At 41.9% G+C, this 21,778-nt stretch overlaps 1 protein-coding gene, 1 long non-coding RNA gene, 2 other non-coding genes and 2 pseudogenes across 4 annotated transcripts in view; 4 read left to right on the top strand and 2 right to left on the bottom strand.

Moving 5' to 3' along the window:
- LOC140301715 (NLR family CARD domain-containing protein 3-like) overlaps nucleotides 1-21,778 on the top strand; it is a 483,071-nt gene that overhangs the window by 18,971 nt on the left and 442,322 nt on the right. The window lies entirely within an intron of this gene.
- LOC140267502 (uncharacterized) lies at nucleotides 713-8,535 on the top strand. Its single transcript, XR_011907478.1, has 3 exons — nucleotides 713-929; nucleotides 1,174-1,300; nucleotides 8,454-8,535. It is a non-coding gene; the product is annotated as an uncharacterized lncRNA (long non-coding RNA).
- Nucleotides 5,125-5,196, bottom strand: trnad-guc (transfer RNA aspartic acid (anticodon GUC)). The gene has a single exon. It is a non-coding gene; the product is annotated as a tRNA-Asp (tRNA).
- LOC140313375 (5S ribosomal RNA) lies at nucleotides 12,249-12,367 on the top strand. The gene has a single exon (XR_011917036.1). It is a non-coding gene; the product is annotated as a 5S ribosomal RNA (ribosomal RNA).
- On the bottom strand, nucleotides 14,223-14,328 carry LOC140296444 (5S ribosomal RNA; annotated as a pseudogene).
- Nucleotides 14,685-14,793, top strand: LOC140294708 (5S ribosomal RNA; annotated as a pseudogene).

The following is a 21,778-nucleotide window of genomic DNA, read 5'->3' as shown; positions in this document are numbered from 1 at the left end:
AAAAAAAATTGCACTATCACAAAGACATCAACAACTAAAATTCTACAATAAATACGCAAAATACACAAACAGACAGAAAATTAAAGCATATGACTAAAAGGATAGGATATAATAAAACTAAGAATAAATTAACCAAAAGCCAGGCTAAAAAGGTGGATCTTAAGCTTGCTTTTAAAAATGTCCACACTTGCAGCTGCTCTCAGGTCTTCAGGAAGGCTGTTCCACAGGCGTGACACAGAGGAGTGAAGGTCAGATGTGGAAAGAAGAGCACCTCCAAGTCTGCTATCTGATACTGATATCAGTGAAAATGGGCTTCTTCTTCTACTGTTTGATGATGTGCTCAGTAATTTCAGTGATACATCCCTCAGCTTCAGTCTTGGTTGGGTTGGGTTTACTTTCTCTCACAGCCTGCTGTCTTTTCCACTGACTGATTTCATCTGAGTTATGAAGCAAAAACAGGAAACTATGAAAAGATGTGAAAAACATTGAGATTGGACTGATGGGTGTGTCCCGTTACTTTAGAAAGCCTAAACTCATAAAGGTTAATATGGTGACAATGTGTTCTGATCGTGTTGTATGAGTTTTATAAACTCTGAGGTGTCAAACAGAAGCTGTGACGTCATATATAATGACCAATGGGAGAGCAGCTGAGAGTCTGGAACAAGCCCCGCCCCCTCACTGTCTGCTAAATGAAGCGAGCCGTCCCCTCCATTATTGGACACACGCTTCGACTCCTGTCCGTCGCCGAAGAACTCAGTAGCTTAGTCCAGCGAGTATTGTTCTGCAACTGGGAAAAATGTCTTCTGTGGCAGCCGTGGAGTCGTTACGCTGAGCTGCTCCGGAACAGCTTGCAGTATGGGCAGGTCGACAGCGGAGTCAGGGCCACAGGACAAGACTGGTGGGACAGGCTTCCGCCAGCCGCCGGACAGGTTGAAGCTTCAACCCTTTACTAATAAAACTACCTCAATGCTTAAAGTGCTGCTTCCTAAATACACACACCATGAACTTCCCTTTCTTCAGAGGTGACACTTTTCATTGCAGGACTTCTTTTGAATCAGTACAGTGTGTCCATGGAAAACTGCTTTAACAATTACTGTATGAACTGCTTCACATAAATACCTCCAATGTCATTCCTTATGGTCAAAATTACAGTCGTACTAATCTCAACCGCAGGTGCAGTTTTCCACAATAACATTCCTTATACTACGGAGGCCTGGAGATGATCCTGTACAAGCTGAGCATCCTCGGAATGAGGAGTCACAGCTGCAGCACAGACCTGGGATTGTTCTTTTTCCAACAGGTTGGTGGGTTCTTCATAACTTTGGTCACTGCTAAAAGTAATGGTATACGTGTAGAAATCCTCAGGCAAATCGTGGTCGACCATCAGGAGCAAGTAGATGGTGTTCTGGTTTGACTCATTTTGTCTTTGTCTTTAAACACTTGTCAAAATGACTTTTTAAGATAGTAAGTAAGCGTTGTTTTTAAGTGCTTGTCAAAATGACTATTTAAGATAATAATAGTAATTAAGCATTGTTCTTTGAGGCGATGTGAAAAATGTTTGCTGTGACTTTTAAATCTGCTTCAAAAACTGGACGTGTTTCTTCAGATAAACTCCTGACGAACTGTGAAAAAGGGGTTAAAACATCTGGCTTATAGAAACTTTGGGTCCTTTGACACATTTGCATTGTGATGTCAAACAAAATCAGAGATGACATCAATTGCTCTGTTCTCAGTCACCATCATGTGTGCTGTTTTGCTCTCTTGTTCAGTTTCATGATGACATTTTTAAACTTTTTTTCTGTGAAATCTCAAAATCTTATTGTCCAGGTCGGTTTTAATGCATTAATTGTATGTTCTGGTACTCACGACTGCTTTCTTCATGCCTCCACTGGAAAGTTGGACCTTATTCTGTGATGATCTGCAGGATTGAAGGCTTCTGTTCTGTCTCTCTTCTGGTCTGTGGTTCCAACCACAGAGTCTGGATGGAACTGAAGTCCAGATTCCAGAATGTTGATTTGTGTTCTCTGTTAATCTCTCGACGACTTCAGCTGAATACTTCGTGTCACTGTCACGTGGGTCCGTGTATTTGACGGCCAACCGATTTATCATTTTATTTTCAAAAACAAAAAATGAGCTGTTATTTGTGTTCCGACAGCATGTTTCAAGATGAAAACTTGGAATTGGAAAAAATTGGAAAATTTAGATTTTCAATATTTAATTACGGTCTGTGGCTTTTTTGGTTGTGACTCGGAAGCGATGCCATTCCCACACATTATGCGCCCACGCAGCACATCAATAGAAAGTTGCTCAATCCTGTTGGGCAGGGGCTATATATACATATATATATATATATATATAGTTGAAACCCTAAGAGAGCAGGACGTTACATGGCTCTCACACGCATATTGTTCCACATTGAGAAAGGAAAAGTCCAACATCTGGACACATCCATTTGAACACAGCGTCTCTAAAATCCTGTCCTGTATTTGCAAGAATCCATAATAGTTTGAACTGATTCTTTTCTTCAGTATCAACTGAATCAACCAGGAGGTGGAGGAGGCCATACACCAATCTTTGAAACTGCAGCTGTTTTATATCGCTGCACCTGGGTTTAGAATCACACTTGGCTCTGGTATATTTAGAACTTGGAGTTCTGGAAAGGAAGTTCAAATGTTGGAGGGCAGGTGTTCACATGAGGGACATCAGACATTTTAGGACACTACTGAGGCACTTATCAACCACCCTGGGATCATGCTAGTTCAGATGTTTTGCTTCTCTCCATGAGGACAGATTAAGGGGAACTTAGATTCAGAAGATATGGCTCCAGATGATCGTTTGATTTTCAGCAGCTTTAGAAACATCTGCGCTGCTGACCAAAGAAAAAACAAAACAACGATCACACACAGTGAGAAAAGGCTTAAGCTGTTACTGCCAGCTGAAATGACACCAAAGCGTCCGGAGTGGCGCTGCTGGGACGTGAATTTTGGAACGGAGCATTATGCACTGTCACTTCCTGTCTAAGCTACAGTAAGTGTATTGTGTACAGTAACAACAACATTCATTTTGACAATCCAAAAAGACTCTGTTGTGCATTTCTTGTTTTATTCTAAAATATAGTGTTTCATTCACTGATGTGCACTGACGTGTGTCGGTGAGGCATTTTCATCACATATGCTGTGACGTCTTTGTGACGTATTAGAACCGAGGTTATAACCTGGAGTCCTTCAGACCAAACCTCTGTCACTCCCTTCACATCCCAGGTGAGACATTAGGGGCCCACAGTGACACCCATCCCGGGGGCTTCACTGTGTGGTGGTTGTAGGCCGTTGTGAGTGTGTGTGTGCATGCGTGTGTAAGTGTTTGTGAATTTGTGAGCGCATGTTATTATACGTGCATGAACGTGTTTACCTGCACGTGCATGTGCTACAAATACTGAACTGTAACACTGATATTTAGCAGCTCCTCAGTTACAGACAAAAGAGGAAACACAGAATGTTCCACATGTGGAAGCTGCTGTGTTGTGTCTCTTTCGGGTTTTATATGGCTATAAAATGACGTGAGGATTGACACTGAGATCTTTCAGCTGTGTGGCGCCATCTGGTGATGGAATGCAATATAACACAGAACCTCTGATCAATGAATGGATTGCACTTGTATGGCGCTTCTCTTGTCTTGCTGACCACTCAGAGCTTCACAGTGAGCCTCATTCACATTCTCACACACAGTCCCACAGAAAATCACCGGGCTTCCTAATGATGGACAGCTGCTCCTACTGAACCCAAACCTCATCTAATCCCTCTGCTGTGATGCTTTACTGAGCCCACTGTACCCTGGACTCTTCAACATCAAAAGTCCATCTACTGTTGATTTAGAAAAGATATCTTTAAGATCTGTAAGGAAAGAAGGAAAATCGTGCTCACTGATAACTTTCCAGTGGATGTATGTGTGTGTAAGATTGGTTTAAAGGTGTAAAGTTAGGGTTAAATGATGAATGTAAAGCTGTTGGTGGATGGAGGCTGGAGTTGTTTGCAGTCAGTTGGTAAAAGCTGCTGGTGGATTTGTTTGCAGGCAGATGGTGGAGACAAAAGTTGTTACTGATTTAAAAAGAAAAAAAAAAAAGTTATTTATCAAAACTTAAATGTCGGAAATAATTTCCAGATTTGATCATATTTAACCATTGAACTCACATTTGTGTCAGACAGATTATTTGCTATCAAATAGATTTCTTAGATATTTTTTAGATGCTTTGGTTCATGTAAATGTCATAAAGGGAAGGATGCACTCCAGTCCCAGAAGACACATCAACATTCAGAAGCCCGTCTTCACTGATTAAAATGTTCCCGAAGCTTTAATTGTAAAGACCATTCATCTGAAAGAGTTGCATCTTGTGATAGAGACAGATGGCAGCAGGTCATCAACCACCTTGTGGTAGATCTGTAGGAGCTCCTCCACTGAGTGGTTGAGAATCTTCAGAGGGCCGTCGTCCTGCAGCAGAGACCTGGAGGGCTGCAGGCCACAAATGACACTGCCCACTGACACTTAATGAACAACATACTTTTATATTCCTACTCAGCAAAATGTAGAAAAGTTTTAATGTGACCACTTTGATTCTGTCCATTACATCAGATTTCCTGTGGCCACCACCAGGACAATCAGCAGAAATGCTTTGTGTGAACAGCCTTCCCCAGTGATGCAGATAAACGGGGATTACAGAGCCGTGCCTGTATTCAGATTGAATTCATAGCACATACTAGTTCATAAAGTACAAAGGAGACCAAGAGGACAATGAAAATACAAGTGAATGGTGCAGGAAAGAACCCACCCAGACAATTCGGACCCCATTATTGAAAATGCACATTTTCAGGTCATTTTACCTACAACAATCACAAGAAGTTGAGAATAGCGATAAAAATATTTTCATTCAACCCAATAAAAGATGTAGAATGTCCAGAAATCTCATGTCCAGAAATCCAGTTACTTTCTCAAGCTGTTCCTGTGATTCTGAACTCTCTCAAACATGATGCATAATTGTGGAATGATGTTTACGTTTTGTCAGGCATCAGCAAAGAAGTGGGGAGCAAATATTTCCAGACTTCAATCATTTAGTTGTAAAAATACTTTCTTCTCCCCGTCGGGGAATCGAACCCCGGTCTCCCGCGTGACAGGCGGGGATACTCACCACTATACTAACGAGGAGATGACGTAATTCAGAAATTCTTCATCTCTTTCGCTGACAGACAAAGTCAAGCTGTGAGCAAAGTCACATTTATAAAGTGCAAACAGAGGTTATGTGTTATAAATTCAGCATATTATTAATTCAAAAATAATTAAATAAATTAAAAAGTACCAAACAAAGCTGTTATTCAGCCATGAACAGCTATGAGTTAACAGTATCATATCACTTGTATATCTTTGATTTTGTCGGACTTTTAAGCTCCATAGCTGAGTGCTTCTGTACAGCTCAGAGGAACATAGAGATTCATACCTGATATAAGTGTCTCCCCAACCTGCTGCCAGAGCTCTGCTTTTACAGCTTAGTTGGTGTTGTGTTTTTCAGTGGTGTCATAAAGAGCTCCTCTCTCTGAATCATGGTTATCAGCAGGTCATCAGTTTGTTCACACCAGATGGGCAAGTTTCTGTTAAACTCTTGCTTGTGTGGAGAGATGCGTGATGCAAGAAGTCAGACATTTTGCTTCAGGGACACATAAATAGTGAGAGAGCAACACTACTGTCTTGATGTGTTATCAGTGGTGCAACTAATGCTGGATCATATCTCTGGTCTGCTACCTGCTCATGAGTTTTGCTTTTAAATTGATCTTTTATTTCTGTTTTTCACTTTCTTGTCCCTGGTGGTTCCTGCAGGAATCCTCCCATGCCTCTGCAGTTATCTGCACCTTTAAAAGGTGGATAAGGCACGAATGTCAGGGAGGGTTGCTGCTCCTGCAGTTAGATTTTTACTGTCGTTTCCTTTGCCTCTTTTTTTTTCTACTTGCAGTTGAGTTGCTGACAGGGCAGGAGGGTTGACAGTATCTGGGTTCATGGAAACACATGAGTCAGTTACAGAGTACCACAGCTTCTGAAGGTGCTGCTTAGGCCTGACACCTTTTTAGATTGAGGTGAAACAACTTTCAGAGAATTGGTTCAGCATTTCAGAGAGGAGATCTACTTCCTGATGACACAGCACTCACTGTTTTGGTTAAATAAAGCTGCCTCACCTGTAACTGCTGTGCTTTTCTTGCACAAACTGGGCGTGCACGGGACTGGCCTGCCTGCAGTCCTTGCCCAATAGAGAAGGTTGGAGAACTTTGAAACAACCACCACCCCGTGCTGTTGCACACCTTAAGACGTGTTTGCAGGAAGAATGGAAGAATGGGACAAATGTGGGTCCACACCTGTCAGCTGTGGACAGGGCAGTAAAAGCTAAACTGGATAGATAAGAAATCTTTAACAATAGCAGTAAATAATAACAGCAGATTATGATGGCTTTGAGGGAATAAAAATGGTTTAATAACCACAATAAATCAAATGTACATTTGTGGTGGAAATAGAAATAAACATAGTAACATAAAGTGTGAATACTGATTATATTCATTCTGTATTTTATTTGTTCTTTAACCACAACAACAGTAGAAAGTGTATGGAAATAATATTTACAAACACACATGAATACACACATGCATGCATTTATACATTAATAATATAATGCATGTTTCAAAGAGAGAGAAAAATAAAAAAGATCAAATTAAATGAATAATAAGATGTAAAAAAAGACAAAAAAGGAGACAGAAAGACAGGACTCTTCTTTGAGCTTCAAACGTATTTGATTTCCATCAACTGGTTTGATTCATATGTGATTCAAATAATTGTCAGAATTTGTTTCTGAGTCGTCAGTTTCATTTGATTGAGACGTGAGTTTAGTTCTCAGACTTGGTTCTGGAGGTCTTTACCTGTATATAAAAGCAGCACACTTCAACAGACCCAACGCTCTGACGGATATGCTTAAATAATACGTCATATTTGTGTTGTGTAGACAGTCAGATTGTCGCTTTTTGTCCCTTTGTTTCCTCTGCTGTCATCCAGAAACAGTCTGATGTCCTGTTCACGTTTTTCACCATGTCAAAACGCAGACTTGGGCTTGAGAAGCCTGTTTAACATTTATTCTGTTTTACCCTGAAAAGACAGAGGCCATGTAATACCACCTGGGGGTCTCTGAAAGGCGTATTTCTGCTCTCTTGGTGGAAATAAAACAAAAAAAGATAACAACAGGTTTGTTACTGCAGCACATTTACAGCAGCTTAGAAGAATGAAATGGGCTCAGTTTGTCATTTTGCTCCAAGAAAGTATCAGAAAATATGAGCCAGCTCTGTTTCATTCATCATCCTAAGTTCTGCTCATTAAGTAAATTCATCTTGGCTGATTGCAGCTCAGTGATTCCTCTCTGATGTCACAGTTTGTCACATGTGCAGCAAACTAACTGCAGCTGACATCAACTGAATGGTCTCAGCTGAGCTGCAGGGAAACAAAATGTAAATGTATGTACAGACTGAGCTTTCTGTTCTACAGGGTATTTCTCAGACATTAAGAGAGTCTTTGTTCTAAACTCAACACAGAACCAGGCACATAGTGTGAATTTAAATCCAGGATGCAGAGGTTCTTCAGTGAATGTGATGTTGATGGCGCAGTAGTGGATCAGAGATGATGTTGTAGACGGAGAGAACGCCAGCAGCATGGTTCACATACACTGCTGCTCTGTTAGAGGCAGAGGAGGAGATGGATGTTGGACTCTCACTCGGAAGTGAACTGTCCCAGAGGTCTACATTCCAGGATTGATCATTCCTTCCAAACACACAGTCTCCGTCTCCTCTCCTGCTGATTCCTCTGTAACTCACTGATATAAAAACTCCTCCTCTCCACTCGACCTCCCAGTAACAGCGACCAGTCAGAACATTTCTACACAGCAGCTGAGGACAGCCATCAAATCTGTCTGGATGATCAGGATATGACTGAACCTCCTCCACACGTGTCACCTTCCTGTTGTTGTCAGACAGTTCCAGGTTTCTGTTCACTGTGTTTGTGTCGATTGTGAGTTGACAGGAATCTGATGGAGAGAACAAACACAATCCAGCTGCAGTTATTGATCTATCATCTGTTCACTTTGATCAATGAGTGATGTGACAGTGTGAAGATGGTTGGATGTCATGAATCAGATGAAGAACACACTTAAGCTACATTTATACTCTTCCATCCGTCTTCATTCATTATTCAAAGATCTGCATCGAGGGAACACATTGCTCTGCAGTTCACCATGCCGGGGTTCTAGCAATTTCTGCTACCAGTAGAGAACTGCTACTTTGTGGTTTTGTGCAGAACCGATTTTCTAAGTTTGATTGGCACAACAGCTTACAAAATCTTGAATAAGCTTAAAACTGTGATGGTGTTTTATTTGTGTTCAGGTGGAGGCAGACTGTGGGACTGACTGGGATGGACCACACGGCTCTGATGACCTCGGAGGTGAAACGGACCGAGTTGAAGGAGCCCAAGTGCAGCTTGAAGGACACCTGAGCGAGAACATGGCCAGGTCACCTGACCCCGATGTTCCCTTCATGGATGCACTCCACATCTATGCAGCCGCACCACAGCAGCTGATGCAGCCACAGCAGAACTGGACGAGTTCACCAACGTTCACACACTGCTGGATGGAAAAGTGCACCAAACACTTCATGTTGAATCGTCTTTATTAACCAAACTTTAACATTTGTAACTAAAACTTCAGATTGAAATGTTTGTTCTCAGTTCTCCTGAACTGTTACCAACCTCACACACTTCCAGTTAATGAGGTAAAGCCTTAACATGGCTCACTGCTCCACAGCCTTCAATGAGCAGCATGAAACAGAGGAACAGACTAACTGCTACAACTTTGAAATGTTCAACTTAGAGACGCTCAGTTTCTCACATTATTCACATCAGATCATTCCAAAGCCAAAGTCTGTACTTCTAACAGACGCTTGGAGCTTTTCTCTGAATGTCTGCTAGCTTTGGCTCTTCAGAGGCAGTTTCAGCAGGTCCTGCAGGCTGAGGCTACAGGCGTGGTCATTTCAGGAGGAACTCCTGCATACAGCTGCTGGGGAGGTATACTCCAACCTGTCCACAGCTTCAGGAGGTGGTGCAGTTCCTGAGAGGAGCCCACAGAGACACAGTCAGAAGTATTTAAAGCTGCCAATAAGATGCTGAACATCAGAACTTTCTCAACTTTACCCAAAGATCAAAGAATCTCTGCTTCACCTGTAAAAAGAAACTGGTCTTTCTGCGGTAAAATAAAACAATGTTTCCATCATGTTACCGGGTAGATTTTCCACCACCAGGTTTCATAAATATGGAGTCAGTGTGAAGAATCAGACGCAGCTTTAGGAGATGTACATTGTTCAGGTCTGTTTCTCTGAGAGAACATTTACAATCTGAGCATTTTCAGTGTGGTCTCTCAGAAAGCCTGAGCTGCACGTCTCCTCCAGGCTGCTGTGCTCATCCTCACTATCTGGCATCGGCCTCATGATCCTTTTCAGGATGGTCTGAGAAGTAAAAACAGCCTCAGAGGCTGTAAACTGAAAGGGTTTATTAACAGAACAGAGCAGCACTTTTATAAAAGCACAGGCAGAAAAAGCAGGGGGAGAGAGGAGGAAACAAGCAGCAAAGGGCTGCTTTAAGTTAAATTAAGCTGTCGATAAAGCAGCATTCAAAAGCTACAGCACAAAAATGTCTGTGACAGTCTGTAGGAAACACGTGTCGCTGCATTATCTGACAGAGCAGCAAACAAGTTACTGACTGGAGAAACAATCCACAGCTGTGACAGAGAGCAGCAACAGAAGCTCTACAGGGGTTGTAGGTTGTACTTCTATCACATTGGATGTACTGTAGATTTCTTGGGACGATCCATCTGAGTTCAGCTGAGGCGAGTTGGACCCACGAGGGATGTTCCTGACCAACAATTTGCTCGACGATTAGTCTAAAACTTCAATTTAGACAAAATAAAAATATGTCTCAAGATTTAGTCGAGGCCTCAGGACACAGATGCAGGGTCGAGTTCAAAGTCAAGACTGTTTATTCATATAAACAACAGGTTGATGATCTGCTCACAGAGCAAAGAAAGGGGCTGTGAAACTCCTGAGCACTCTCCTCAATAACTATGGAGGAGGAGAGTGCAGCTGTGAAAATGATCAAACCAAAAGCCTCTCCACTCCAGGAGGAAAACAAAGAGCTATTAAAGATAAGAAACTCGCAGCTCTCCTAACGAGGCGGACTTAAACAAAAGAAGCTCTCTCAAAAACAGAGGCACTATGAAACCTTAACAGTTATCTATCAGCACACCTATAACGGCGGCGCAAAGATCCTCCAAGAGCAAAACACAAAATCACTCCACTAACGGAGGGCTATGAAACTAAAACAATTAATGAGAGCAAAAGCTCCGCTAACAGAGATGATTAAAAGATTACAACAAAGATCACTCCAAAAAAACCAGAGGAAAAAAAACAGGCTATGAAACTGAGCGTAATAAAACTAAAGCTACGGATAAAGAATAAATTACAACAAAGGATACGCTCGACTGCAGGCTGAAGGAAGCTGTGGCTGTGGAACAAAGAGGCGAGGGTGAGGCTCATGGTGGAAACAACACACTGGCACAAGACAAGGGAGACACAGACTATTAGAGCACAAGAGGAGCCAAGGAGAACAGCTGGAAACACTTTGGAATCAGGGAAGACAATCAGACGCAGACACAGGAGGAAGGGCAAGGTACCTGAAAGGAGAGGGACGTTAGTGATTTCAAAATAAAACAGGAAATGACGAGACAAGACATGAATCAAAACTTAAATTGTGACAGATTTCTTTAAAAAAAAATCAGAGGTTTAAAAATACTTTTGACAGTAAAATTGCACATTGGAAAACAACTTAGACCCCAAAAAGTGACCAAAGTCCGACTGTGTTTTAAGTGCTTGAGGGAACTGAAAAAATGACTTTAACAATTAACTATCATGGCACAAGAAGCTCTGACAATGAACACATTTTCTTAAAGTCCATTTGTGTGAAATGTTGGGATAATCTGTGTTTATATTTGAGTCACCTTCAAATGAAGAGAAGTTACAACATGAACAAGGGAACCCAGAGAAGGATGCAAGATTTGGATAGCAAGCATTTCCCAGCTGGTTGGCTGTTGTCATGCTTCCTGAGCGATTTACACAAGTCAAACAAATTCCCAACATCTGACACTGAAACACATGTTTGGTCCTGCAGTAAACCTGGAGATTCAGAGGGGTTTCCCCTTTTTTATCCTTTCAAAATAAAGAATGAGCAGATTTCTCACTCATTTTGGTCACAGGCCCATTATACGCGACTTACAGTTTATCATAGAGGGAGAAGGACAAGGAGAGGAGCCGTTCATCCCTGCACTCTGTGGGGCTACAGACCGGTGCGCAGCCGCAGCTTCTCTGCAGACTCAGACTGAGTCAAATGAACACGGAGCAAACGACTCCCTGCTCCATGGAAATTTAACTATGGCTGCAGCCCTGACGTTTAATGTACTCATAAACAACTGTTGCTTTCATTCGCGTGACATATTTTTCCTTCACCCACACTGTATTCAAAGTTAAAAAAAAAAAAACTTCACCATTTCTCCAAGGAAAGACAGCGCCAGTGCATTATGAAGCTCATTTATCCTCCTCTCTGCGTCAGACACATTCATGCTGCGTTCACTGAAAAAACGTTATTTCCACGTTACAAATTTGAAAGTCCTGCCGAAATGCCATCCTGTCAACTTGGTGAAAACGGAAAACTCGTGCTACAACATTTCAAATGTGGGACTTTCAAAGTAATTAGGCTTTGGAACTGTAAAAAGGTTTTAAGAAAATCACAGGACTATGGTGGGAAACCGCCCAAACTCGCTTTAACCATGGCCCGAACAGGCTAACGTTAGGCCTGTTTGAGTCACTGTAACAAATATATATTATATAGAACCATCATATGGAACCATATGAAAGTGAAAGTGAGACTCTCAGATAACTTAGTGTCTGTCGACCTCTTCTGTTCCCTGTGTGTAGTTTTGTGTTCAGCGTCACACAGAGAGACAGAGGCTGCTTAGTTAGATGAAATCATCACAAATTGCTCATTTTTAAACAGTTACATTATATCTTAGAAGTCAGAACACAGTAATAGATGTTGTTGCAGCATCTATAAAGAGCTGATTTGTAACTGATTCTCTTGTTTACGGCCATACCACCCTGAACACGCCCGATCTCGTCCGATCTCGGAAGCTAAGCAGGGTCGGGCCTGGTTAGTACTTGGATGGGAGACCGCCTGGGAATACCAGGTGCTGTAAGCCTTTTACACCTGCAGGAGGCGCTGCTGCTCACTCAACACGGACAGCTTCATGACATACTTCACATCAGGAAGGAAATCACTCAAATAAATTCACTTTTCAATCTTTGTCAAACACTGGAAATGAGCGCACACACAAACCTCATTTAGGTCACTCTGTCATATCATCTTCCAGCACTGCTCAGCTCACAGTGACTTCATCTGTCTCAATTCTTCTGGATACCAAACACACACAAATATTATTGTCTCACATTAGTCTGCAGACTGTTAACAGATCTTCCTGCAGTCTGCAGATTCATCCCATTTCCTTCCTTCCTAAGAATCCCTGCTGATATCCAAGGTGCTGATCCCAGATCTGCTCAGATGTCCCAGGTTCTCCTCTGCTTTTATCCTCACACACTGAACTGTCTCCTCATCTACGTGTTAACAACCAGAACCCACTGATGTGGGCTCAGAAATAAAGTTTCCAATGTTTTCCAAACACAAATGAATAAATTACAGAGATTTACTGAGGCCAGATAGAAAAAGTGCACGTGCAGCCACTTTAAACTGTCAAACAGGCAACTTTATATCTAACAGCAAACACTGAGAGCTGCTCTGCAGAATAAATACTTTTACTGGTGGAAGTGTTAGTAAATGTTGCTGATGACACTTTGATTCTTTTGCCTGAGTGAGGTTTTAGATTCAGAACTTTTACTGGGAGTTGAATATTTCTCAGTGTGGAATCAGTGCTTGTAAAGGATCTACACCACTGTCACCTGACTCAAAATCAACACTAATCAAATTGAAAGAAGTTCATAATCAGCTTTTATAAGTGAATTATAAGCAAAAGGCTTCCTGTTTGCCCCAGGTTAGGGCTAAGCTGATCCGGGTCAGGGGGCAAGTTGCACCGTCTGGGGGTGAACTGACCATCAAACTGAATCTAAATCAAAGCCATAAGAAATTTCAACCATAACTTACCTCTTTGAAAAACTGATTTAAAAGTCCATTATTGTTTTGTAAGTGGTCATATTCATTTTCTTCAGGATAACTTCACATTAAATCTGATTTAAAAAAAAATGTCATTAAAGTTGGAATCTTCCCTGAAACAGAAATGCTGAAGTGGAATGAATGAATAAATGTCCCCAAAACTTTCCATCCTTCCACTTTCTTTAATTCATGGTTTCAGGGGGAGTGGAGCCTATCTGTCACAGAAACTCCTCAACATTCCAGTCTAATAACAAGTCTGAAACTAAAGCAAAAACTGCAGCCCCAAATGAACATTGGCATGATATAGGCTGTGTCAAATGCAAAAGCAGTCCCTGTTTCCCTTTTTGGAACTCATCCTTTCTAAGGACAAAGTTAAATGTATGAGGATCAAACACAACAAGTACCTGGGACATGTCAACAGATCCAGGAAATCCAGGAACCAGCAAACTGAGAGCCAAAGAGAAACTGAGGCGTCTGCCAACAAATCAGCAGCAGCTGAAGCTGATCAACTTCCTGATGTGTCATGAGGTGATCACATGTTTCAACAAAAGACATCAAATAACAGCTGAAGCTGCATTAAAGACAATAAGAGATGTGGAAGCAGCATCAAAGCTGAAAAATGGGAACTTTAAACCTTGTTGGATGAGAAATGAAATGTGCTGAAGAGCAGGATTTCTACACACGTCAGTCATCATCATGATGTGAGTGTTCAGCTGCATAGAAACATAAGACGAAGAAGCTCCACTTTAAGACTGTGTGATTCCAGTGATGATCCAGCATTGATCACTTCCAGTTTCTAGAGAATTTGTTTAAAAAAAGAAGCTTTCTGGTGAATTGATTTGATTGTGGATGTGAAGTGTGTCAGCGCCCCCTGCAGGTTGTAGAGAAAAAGCTTACAGCACCTGGTATTCCCAGGCGGTCTCCCATCCAAATACTAACCAGGCCCCCTGCTTAGCTTTCGAGATCGGGCGTGTTCAGGGTGGTGTGGCCGTAAGCAAAAGTCACCGTAACAAATATCTATTATATAGCTGCTTGAACCATATGTTTCTTTTAGTTTTTCACCTAATTGGCTTGAGAGGCTGATGCTGATCGTGCACATGTTCTTCTCTCTCGTGTTGGTTCTCTGCAGCTGAAAGTGAGACTCTCAGATAACTTAGTGTCTGTCGACCTCTTCTGTTCCCTGTGTGTAGTTTTGTGTTCAGCGTCACACAGAGAGACCGAGGCTGCTTAGTTAGATGAAATCATCACAAATTGCTCATTTTTAAACAGTTACATTATATTTTAGAAGTCAGAACACAGTGATAGATGTTGTTTCAGCATCTATATAAAGCTGATTTGTCACTGATTCTCTCGCTTACGGCCATACCACCCTGAACACGCCCGATCTCGGAAGCTAAGCAGGGTCGGGCCTGGTTAGTACTTGGATGGGAGACCGCCTGGGAATACCAGGTGCTGTAAGCTTTTTACACCTGCAGGAGGCGCTGCTGCTCACTCAACACGGACAGCTTCATGACATACTTCACATCAGGAAGGAAATCACTCAAATAAATTCACTTTTCAATCTTTGTCAAACACTGGAAATGAGCGCACACATAAACCTCATTTAGGTCACTCTGTCATATCATCTTCCAGCACTGCTCAGCTCACAGTGACTTCATCTGTCTGAATTCTTCTGGATACCAAACACACACAGATATTATTGTCTCACATTAGTCTGCAGACTGTTAACAGATCTTCCTGCAGTCTGCAGGTTCATCCCATTTCCTTCCTTCCTAAGAATCCCTGCTGATATCCAAGGTGCTGATCCCAGATCTGCTCAGATGTCCCAGGTTCTCCTCTGCTTTTATCCTCACACACTGAACTGTCTCCTCATCTACGTGTTAACAACCAGAACCCACTGATGTGGGCTCAGAAATAAAGTTTCCATTGTTTTACAAACACAAATGAATAAATTACAGAGATTTACTGAGGCCAGATAGAAAAAGTGCACGTGCAGCCACTTTAAACTGTCAAACAGGCAACTTTATATCTAACAGCAAACACTGAGAGCTGCTCTGCAGAATAAATACTTTTACTGGTGGAAGTGTTAGTAAATGTTGCTGATGACACTTTGATTCTTTTGCCTGAGTGAGGTTTTAGATTCAGAACTTTTACTGGGAGTTGAATATTTCTCAGTGTGGCATCAGTGCTTGTAAAGGATCTACACCACTGTCACCTGACTCAAAATCAACACTAATCAAATTGAAAGAAGTTCATAATCAGCTTTTTTAAGTGAATTATAAGCTAAAGGCTTCCTGTTTGCCCCAGGTTAGGGTTAAGCTGATCCGGGTCAGGGGTTAAGTTGCACCATCTGGGGGTGAACTGACCATCAAATTGAATCTAAATCAAAGCCATAAGAAATTTCAACCATAACTTACCTCTTTGAAAAACTGATTTAAAAGTCCATTATTGTTTTGTAAGTGGTCATATTAATTTTCTTCAGGATAACTTCACATTAAATCTGATTTTAAAAAAAATGTCATTAAAGTTGGAATCTTCCCTGAAACAGAAATGCTGAAGTGGAATGAATGAATAAATGTCCCCAAAACTTTCCATCCTTCCACTTTCTTTAATTCATGGTTTCAGGGGGAGTGGAGCCTATCTGTCACAGAAACTCCTCAACATTCCAGTCTAATAACAAGTCTGAAACTAAAGCAAAAACTGCAGCCCCAAATGAACATTGGCATGATATAGGCTGTGTCAAATGCAAAAGCAGTCCCTGTTTCCCTTTTTGGAACTCATCCTTTCTAAGGACAAAGTTAAATGTATGAGGATCAAACACAACAAGTACCTGGGACATGTCAACAGATCCAGGAAATCCAGGAACCAGCAAACTGAGAGCCAAAGAGAAACTGAGGCGTCTGCCAACAAATCAGCAGCAGCTGAAGCTGATCAACTTCCTGATGTGTCATGAGGTGATCACATGTTTCAACAAAAGACATCAAATAACAGCTGAAGCTGCATTAAAGACAATAAGAGATGTGGAAGCAGCATCAAAGCTGAAAAATGGGAACTTTAAACCTCGTTGGATGTGAAATGAAATGTGCTGAAGAGCAGGATTTCTACACACGTCAGTCATCATCATGATGTGAGTGTTCAGCTGCATAGAAACATGAGAAGAAGAAGCTCCACTTTAAGACTGTGTGATTCCAGTGATCATCCAGCATTGATCACTTCCAGTTTCTAGAGAATTTGTTTAAAAAAAGAAGCTTTCTGGTGAATTGATTTGATTGTGGATGTGAAGTGTGTCAGCGCCCCCTGCAGGTTGTAGAGAGAAGAGAAAAAGCTTACAGCACCTGTTATTCCCAGCCGGTCTCCCATCCAAATACTAACCAGGCCCCCTGCTTAGCTTTCGAGATCGGGATGTTCAGGGTGGTGTGGCTGTAAGCAAAAGTCACCGTAACAAATATCTATTATATAGCTGCTTGAACCATATGTTTCTTTTAGTTTTTCACCTAATTGGCTTGAGAGGCTGATGCTGATCGTGCACATGTTCTTCTCTCTCGTGTTGGTTCTCTGCAGCTGAAAGTGAGACTCTCAGATAACTTAGTGTCTGTCGACCTCTTCTGTTTCCTGTGTGTAGTTTTGTGTTCAGCGTCACACAGAGAGACCGAGGCTACTTAGTTAGATGAAATCATCACAAATTGCTCATTTTTAAACAGTTACATTATATTCTAGAAGTCAGAACACAGTAATAGATGTTGGTTCAGCATCTATAAAAAGCTGATTTGTGACAGATTCTCTCGCTTACGGCCATACCACCCTGAACACGCCCGATCTCGTCCGATCTCGGAAGCTAAGCAGAACACAGAAATATTATTGTCTCACATTAGTCTGCAGACTGTTAACAGATCTTCCTGCAGTCTGCAGATTCATCCCATTTCCTTCCTTCCTAAGAATCCCTGCTGATATCCAAGGTGCTGATCCCAGATCTGCTCAGATGTCCCAGGTTCTCCTCTGCTTTTATCCTCACACACTGAACTGTCTCCTCATCTATGTGGTGGACTGGTGCAGAGGGAACAACCTGATCCTGAATGTCAACAAGACCAAGGAAATTATCGTTGACTTCAGGAAATCTAGACCCACCCACACACCCCTTCTTATCAACGACTCAGCTGTGGAGGTCGTCAGCAGCACCAAGTTCCTGGGGGTGCACATCACTGACAACCTCAGCTGGTCACCCCACATCTCCTCACTGATGAAGAAGGGCCAGCAGCGCCTGCACTTCCTGCGTCGGATGAAGAGAGCATCCCTCCCGCCCCCCATCCTTCAGACCTTCTACAGAGGGACCATCGAGAGCCTGCTGACCAGCTACATCTCCATCTGGTCTGGGAGCTGCAGGGCCTCTGACTGGAAGTCTCTACAGAGGGTGGTGAGGACAGGGGAGAAGATCACGGGGGCTCCGCTCCCCTGCATCAAGAACATCGCGGACAGACGCTGCCTATCCCGGGCTCACCAGATCCTCTCCGACCCCACCCACCCCAACCATGGACTGTTTTCCCCCCTGGCGTCCGGCAGAAGGTTCCGCAGCATCTCCTGCAGAACGACCAGACTACTGAACAGTTTCTTCCCCCTGGCCATCAGACTGCTTAACGCCACATAACACTCCTCCACCCCTAAACACACACACAGACACTACAAAAACCACCCCCCATGGACATGGACAATACACGCACCTTAGTTAGTCTAGTTTTGTCTTCAACATGAACCTGGGGACTCCTTGGCACTTACTTTACTCTGACTGTGAAATTCTTTTCTAGTTCTCTTAAGTGCAATTGTTATAGTGCAATATTTAATGTTTCTCTTTGCAATAACTCAGTGCAATTTTTAATGTTTCTTTTGACAATTAGTGCAATATATCAATAACTTAGTGCAATATACATGAATATATATATACTTATTTACCCTGCATATAGTTAGCTCTTAGCTCTTAGTTATAGAAAACATATTATTGTATAGGAATAAGGTCTAGCTCTGTTACACTGGTAGCCAAGTAACGACATTTCGTTGTCAAGATTCACCTTGTGTTTTTTGTGCAATGACAATAAAGGAAGTCTAAGTCTAAGTCTGTTAACAACCAGAACCCACTGATGAGTCTTCCCAACATTAGGACTGCTTTCAGCCTACATGGATGGGACAGTAATGGGTGGTGTTTCCATCGGCCGGTGACAGACATAACGACAAAATAATTAGACAGAGACTAAGAGACTGAGCGTGGCGTCTGTGACAAGAAGAGTCAGAAACTAATGACATGGATGAAAGTGAACTCTGCTCACAGCAGATTCAGAGCAGGAAGTTAGTCCTCACCCATCACTGTGTTTAACTGTTTGAAGCTGTCGGCTGGAAGAAGGATTCTTGGCAAATGTGTTGACAGTGTAGATTATCTTCAGTAATTCCTTCTTCATCCAGTTTAAAATCACAGAGATATAAGATTCCTCAGATCAGATGATGATCTGGACATTCTTGCATTAGCTCTCTGATCTCAGTGAGACTTCCTGGTTGAATAAAGGTGATGATGTGAGGTTCAGTTAGCTTTGCATTCACAGAGCTGTTGAAATTTCCCTTAAAACAGGTTACTTTGTACTTTTAGACCAAAAAGGTACATTTCAGAACCTGTACTTTTTAAGTTGAAGCAGAACTTTTATTTTTGACAAAGTGTTTTAGTTAATTTTTTACAAAAGTATACGTGCCTCTACTTAAAAAGAGGTTCTGTGTACTTTAGCAGCCCCTGAAGGAGAGTCAGAAATCATCAGTCACACCTGAACACACCTGAGACAGCCCTACAGAAAGCACAGACGTGTTCATGAGTGGAATTTAGAGGTTGGATCATTCAGATAGAACAGCAGTACAAAGTTCAGACTTTGTTGTTCAGTAACTTGGAGATGTGTTTTAGCTCCACTCGTCAGACAGCTTCTATCAGTCCTGCCTCCATCACAGGTGGATTCTGCTCTGACTGGTTCCAGGAAGCAGCTCACCTGCGTCTCAGTCTGTCGAGCAGAGACTCTTCTTCTTCTTCAGCTCTGAACAATCTGTAAGTTCAGACTTTCCTGTTTGTTTCTGCTCTGTAATGTTGGAGAACATGTTCACTTCTTATTTCAGAGCAAGCTTTGATCAGTTTGTGTTTGAAAACAAATATAGATGATTATCAGATTATTGATTAACTGGAATCAATCAACATGATGATCAGCTGATGGTTTTTTGTTTGTTTGTTTCCTTCTCAAACAAACTGCTTCATGTTTTTAGTTCCTGGAATCAAAGTGTCGTCTCCACCTTTAAAGTCAGAAAGAGCAGCTTCCTGTCAGACCTTCCGTTATGAAGCTGTGATGCAGTGTATGTATGAAGGTGTTTAGTGTTCATTGTGGTTCAGTCTTTTCACTTCCTGCATTGTGCTGCAGGATCCAGTTGGACCAATCGGAACCTGCAGTGTGGGATTCTGCTGCTCTTTCAGTCAGACTTCACATTCAGACTGAAATCATTCTTTAAATAATCCTTTAGTTTCTGTTGTTGATATTTATTCATTACATCCACAGTACAGATGCTGCTGTTTTTAAGGTGTCAGCAGGAGAAGAAACTCTGAAGTGTCTAAAAGTCAGTTTAGAGGAGATGTTAAAGATCAGGGACTGCATTCATAAAAACTCTGTAAAGAACTGCTCCTGCTGATGAAAATCTAACCAAATTCTTAGAATGATTGAGAATGAAAGAGTAGATCCTACAAAAGATAAAAGTTATTCAGCAACATGTTAACCCTTAAAAGGAAGGAGGATTTGAGTTGATGTCAGGGGCGTCACTAGGTCTTAAGGACAGGGGGGGGCTTAGCCCCCAGAGATGCACAGGATGTGAGTGAACGTAGCGCACGAGCACAAAACTTCACAAACAGCTATCAGGCTGAGAAACTTTTCATTATTATTATTTCAGTCTGTTTTTTTTTAAATACAGTACAACAACTATCATAGGTTTGCACACTAACAGCATATTTACAGCATTAACAAGAAAAAAAATGGCTCCAATTGCGAGTTACTTGGTGGATGGAAGCAAAGGATGCCGTCTGTTTTTAAAGGCTGGCACATGGCTCTATCACTCTGCTGTGACTCAGAGGCTGAAGCTCGTCTTTTTCAATTGACATTGTTTGACACAGCCAGGAATGCAGCCGACGCAGTGCACTACAGGACGTTCCACATGAGCAGCTGCCCACAGGCACTGTTACAGGTAACAGCTACCTGGTAACTTGGATGCTTGCCAGGGGCGGTTTTTGCTATGATCAAAGTGGGAAATCAACCCAGGGTGCAATCTGTGAAAGGGCGCACGAGAGGAAGAAAAAAAAAAGTATTCAGTTATTTTTATAGCTGAATATACAGATTTGACTGTTTGGGTTTTTCTAGTTCCAACAATATGTAACAAGCTGAAACCATACAGCGCATCATGCAGAAGAAGAAGACAGACGCAGATTACGTCAGAGGCTTTTCACAGAGCAAGTCAAGTGCGTGTTCAATGAAGGATGGAATATAAAAGGTCAAGAAAGTCATCAGGTGCCCAGTTCAGGAAAAGAAGGAAATAAGAAGAAGAGGACCCAGAACCACCACTGATGGTTGCCTTCAGAGAGGGAAACATGTCTGTAATCTGAGACAATAAGATGGAGGGTTTGAAAGAGGAGATGAAGCATCAGAAGCTGTCAGACTCCTCCTCCTCTGACTCAGTCTCAGAACAATGTGGAGTTAAAGAAAACACAGGCATCTGTTTTAAAGGACTCACTGATGTTATGACTGGAAATCCGTCTGTGACAAGAAGAGTCAGAAACTAATGACATGGATGAAAGTGAACTCTGCTCACAGCAGATTCAGAGCAGGAAGTTAGTCCTCACCCATCACTGTGTTTAACTGTTTGAAGCTGTCGGCTGGAAGAAGGATTCTTGGCAAATGTGTTGACAGTGTAGATTATCTTCAGTAATTCCTTCTTCATCCAGTTTAAAATCACAGAGATATAAGATTCCTCAGATCAGATGATGATCTGGACATTCTCGCATTAGCTCTCTGATCTCAGTGAGACTTCCTGGTTGAATAAAGGTGATGATGTGAGGTTCAGTTAGCTTTGCATTCACAGAGCTGTTGAAATTCCCCTTAAAACAGGTTACTTTGGACTTTTAGACCAAAAAGGTACATTTCAGAACCTGTACTTTTTAAGTTGAAGCAGAACTTTTATTTTTGACAAAGTGTTTTAGTTAATTTTTTACAAAAGTATATGTGCCTCTACTTAAAAAGAGGTTCTGTGTACTTTAGCAGCCTCTAAAGGAGAGTCAGAAATCATCAGTCACACCTGAACACACCTGAGACAGCCCTACAGAAAGCACAGACGTGTTCATGAGTGGAATTTAGAGGTTGGATCATTCAGATAGAACAGCAGTACAAAGTTC

This window comes from Leuresthes tenuis, unplaced genomic scaffold (genome assembly GCF_036924035.1).
Source record: "Leuresthes tenuis unplaced genomic scaffold, fLeuTen1.0.hap1 SCAF_1, whole genome shotgun sequence".
Classification (NCBI taxonomy): Eukaryota; Metazoa; Chordata; class Actinopteri; order Atheriniformes; family Atherinopsidae; genus Leuresthes; species Leuresthes tenuis.
Note: the sequence above shows the minus strand (reverse complement) of the source record. Positions and strands in the feature narration are given on the sequence as shown.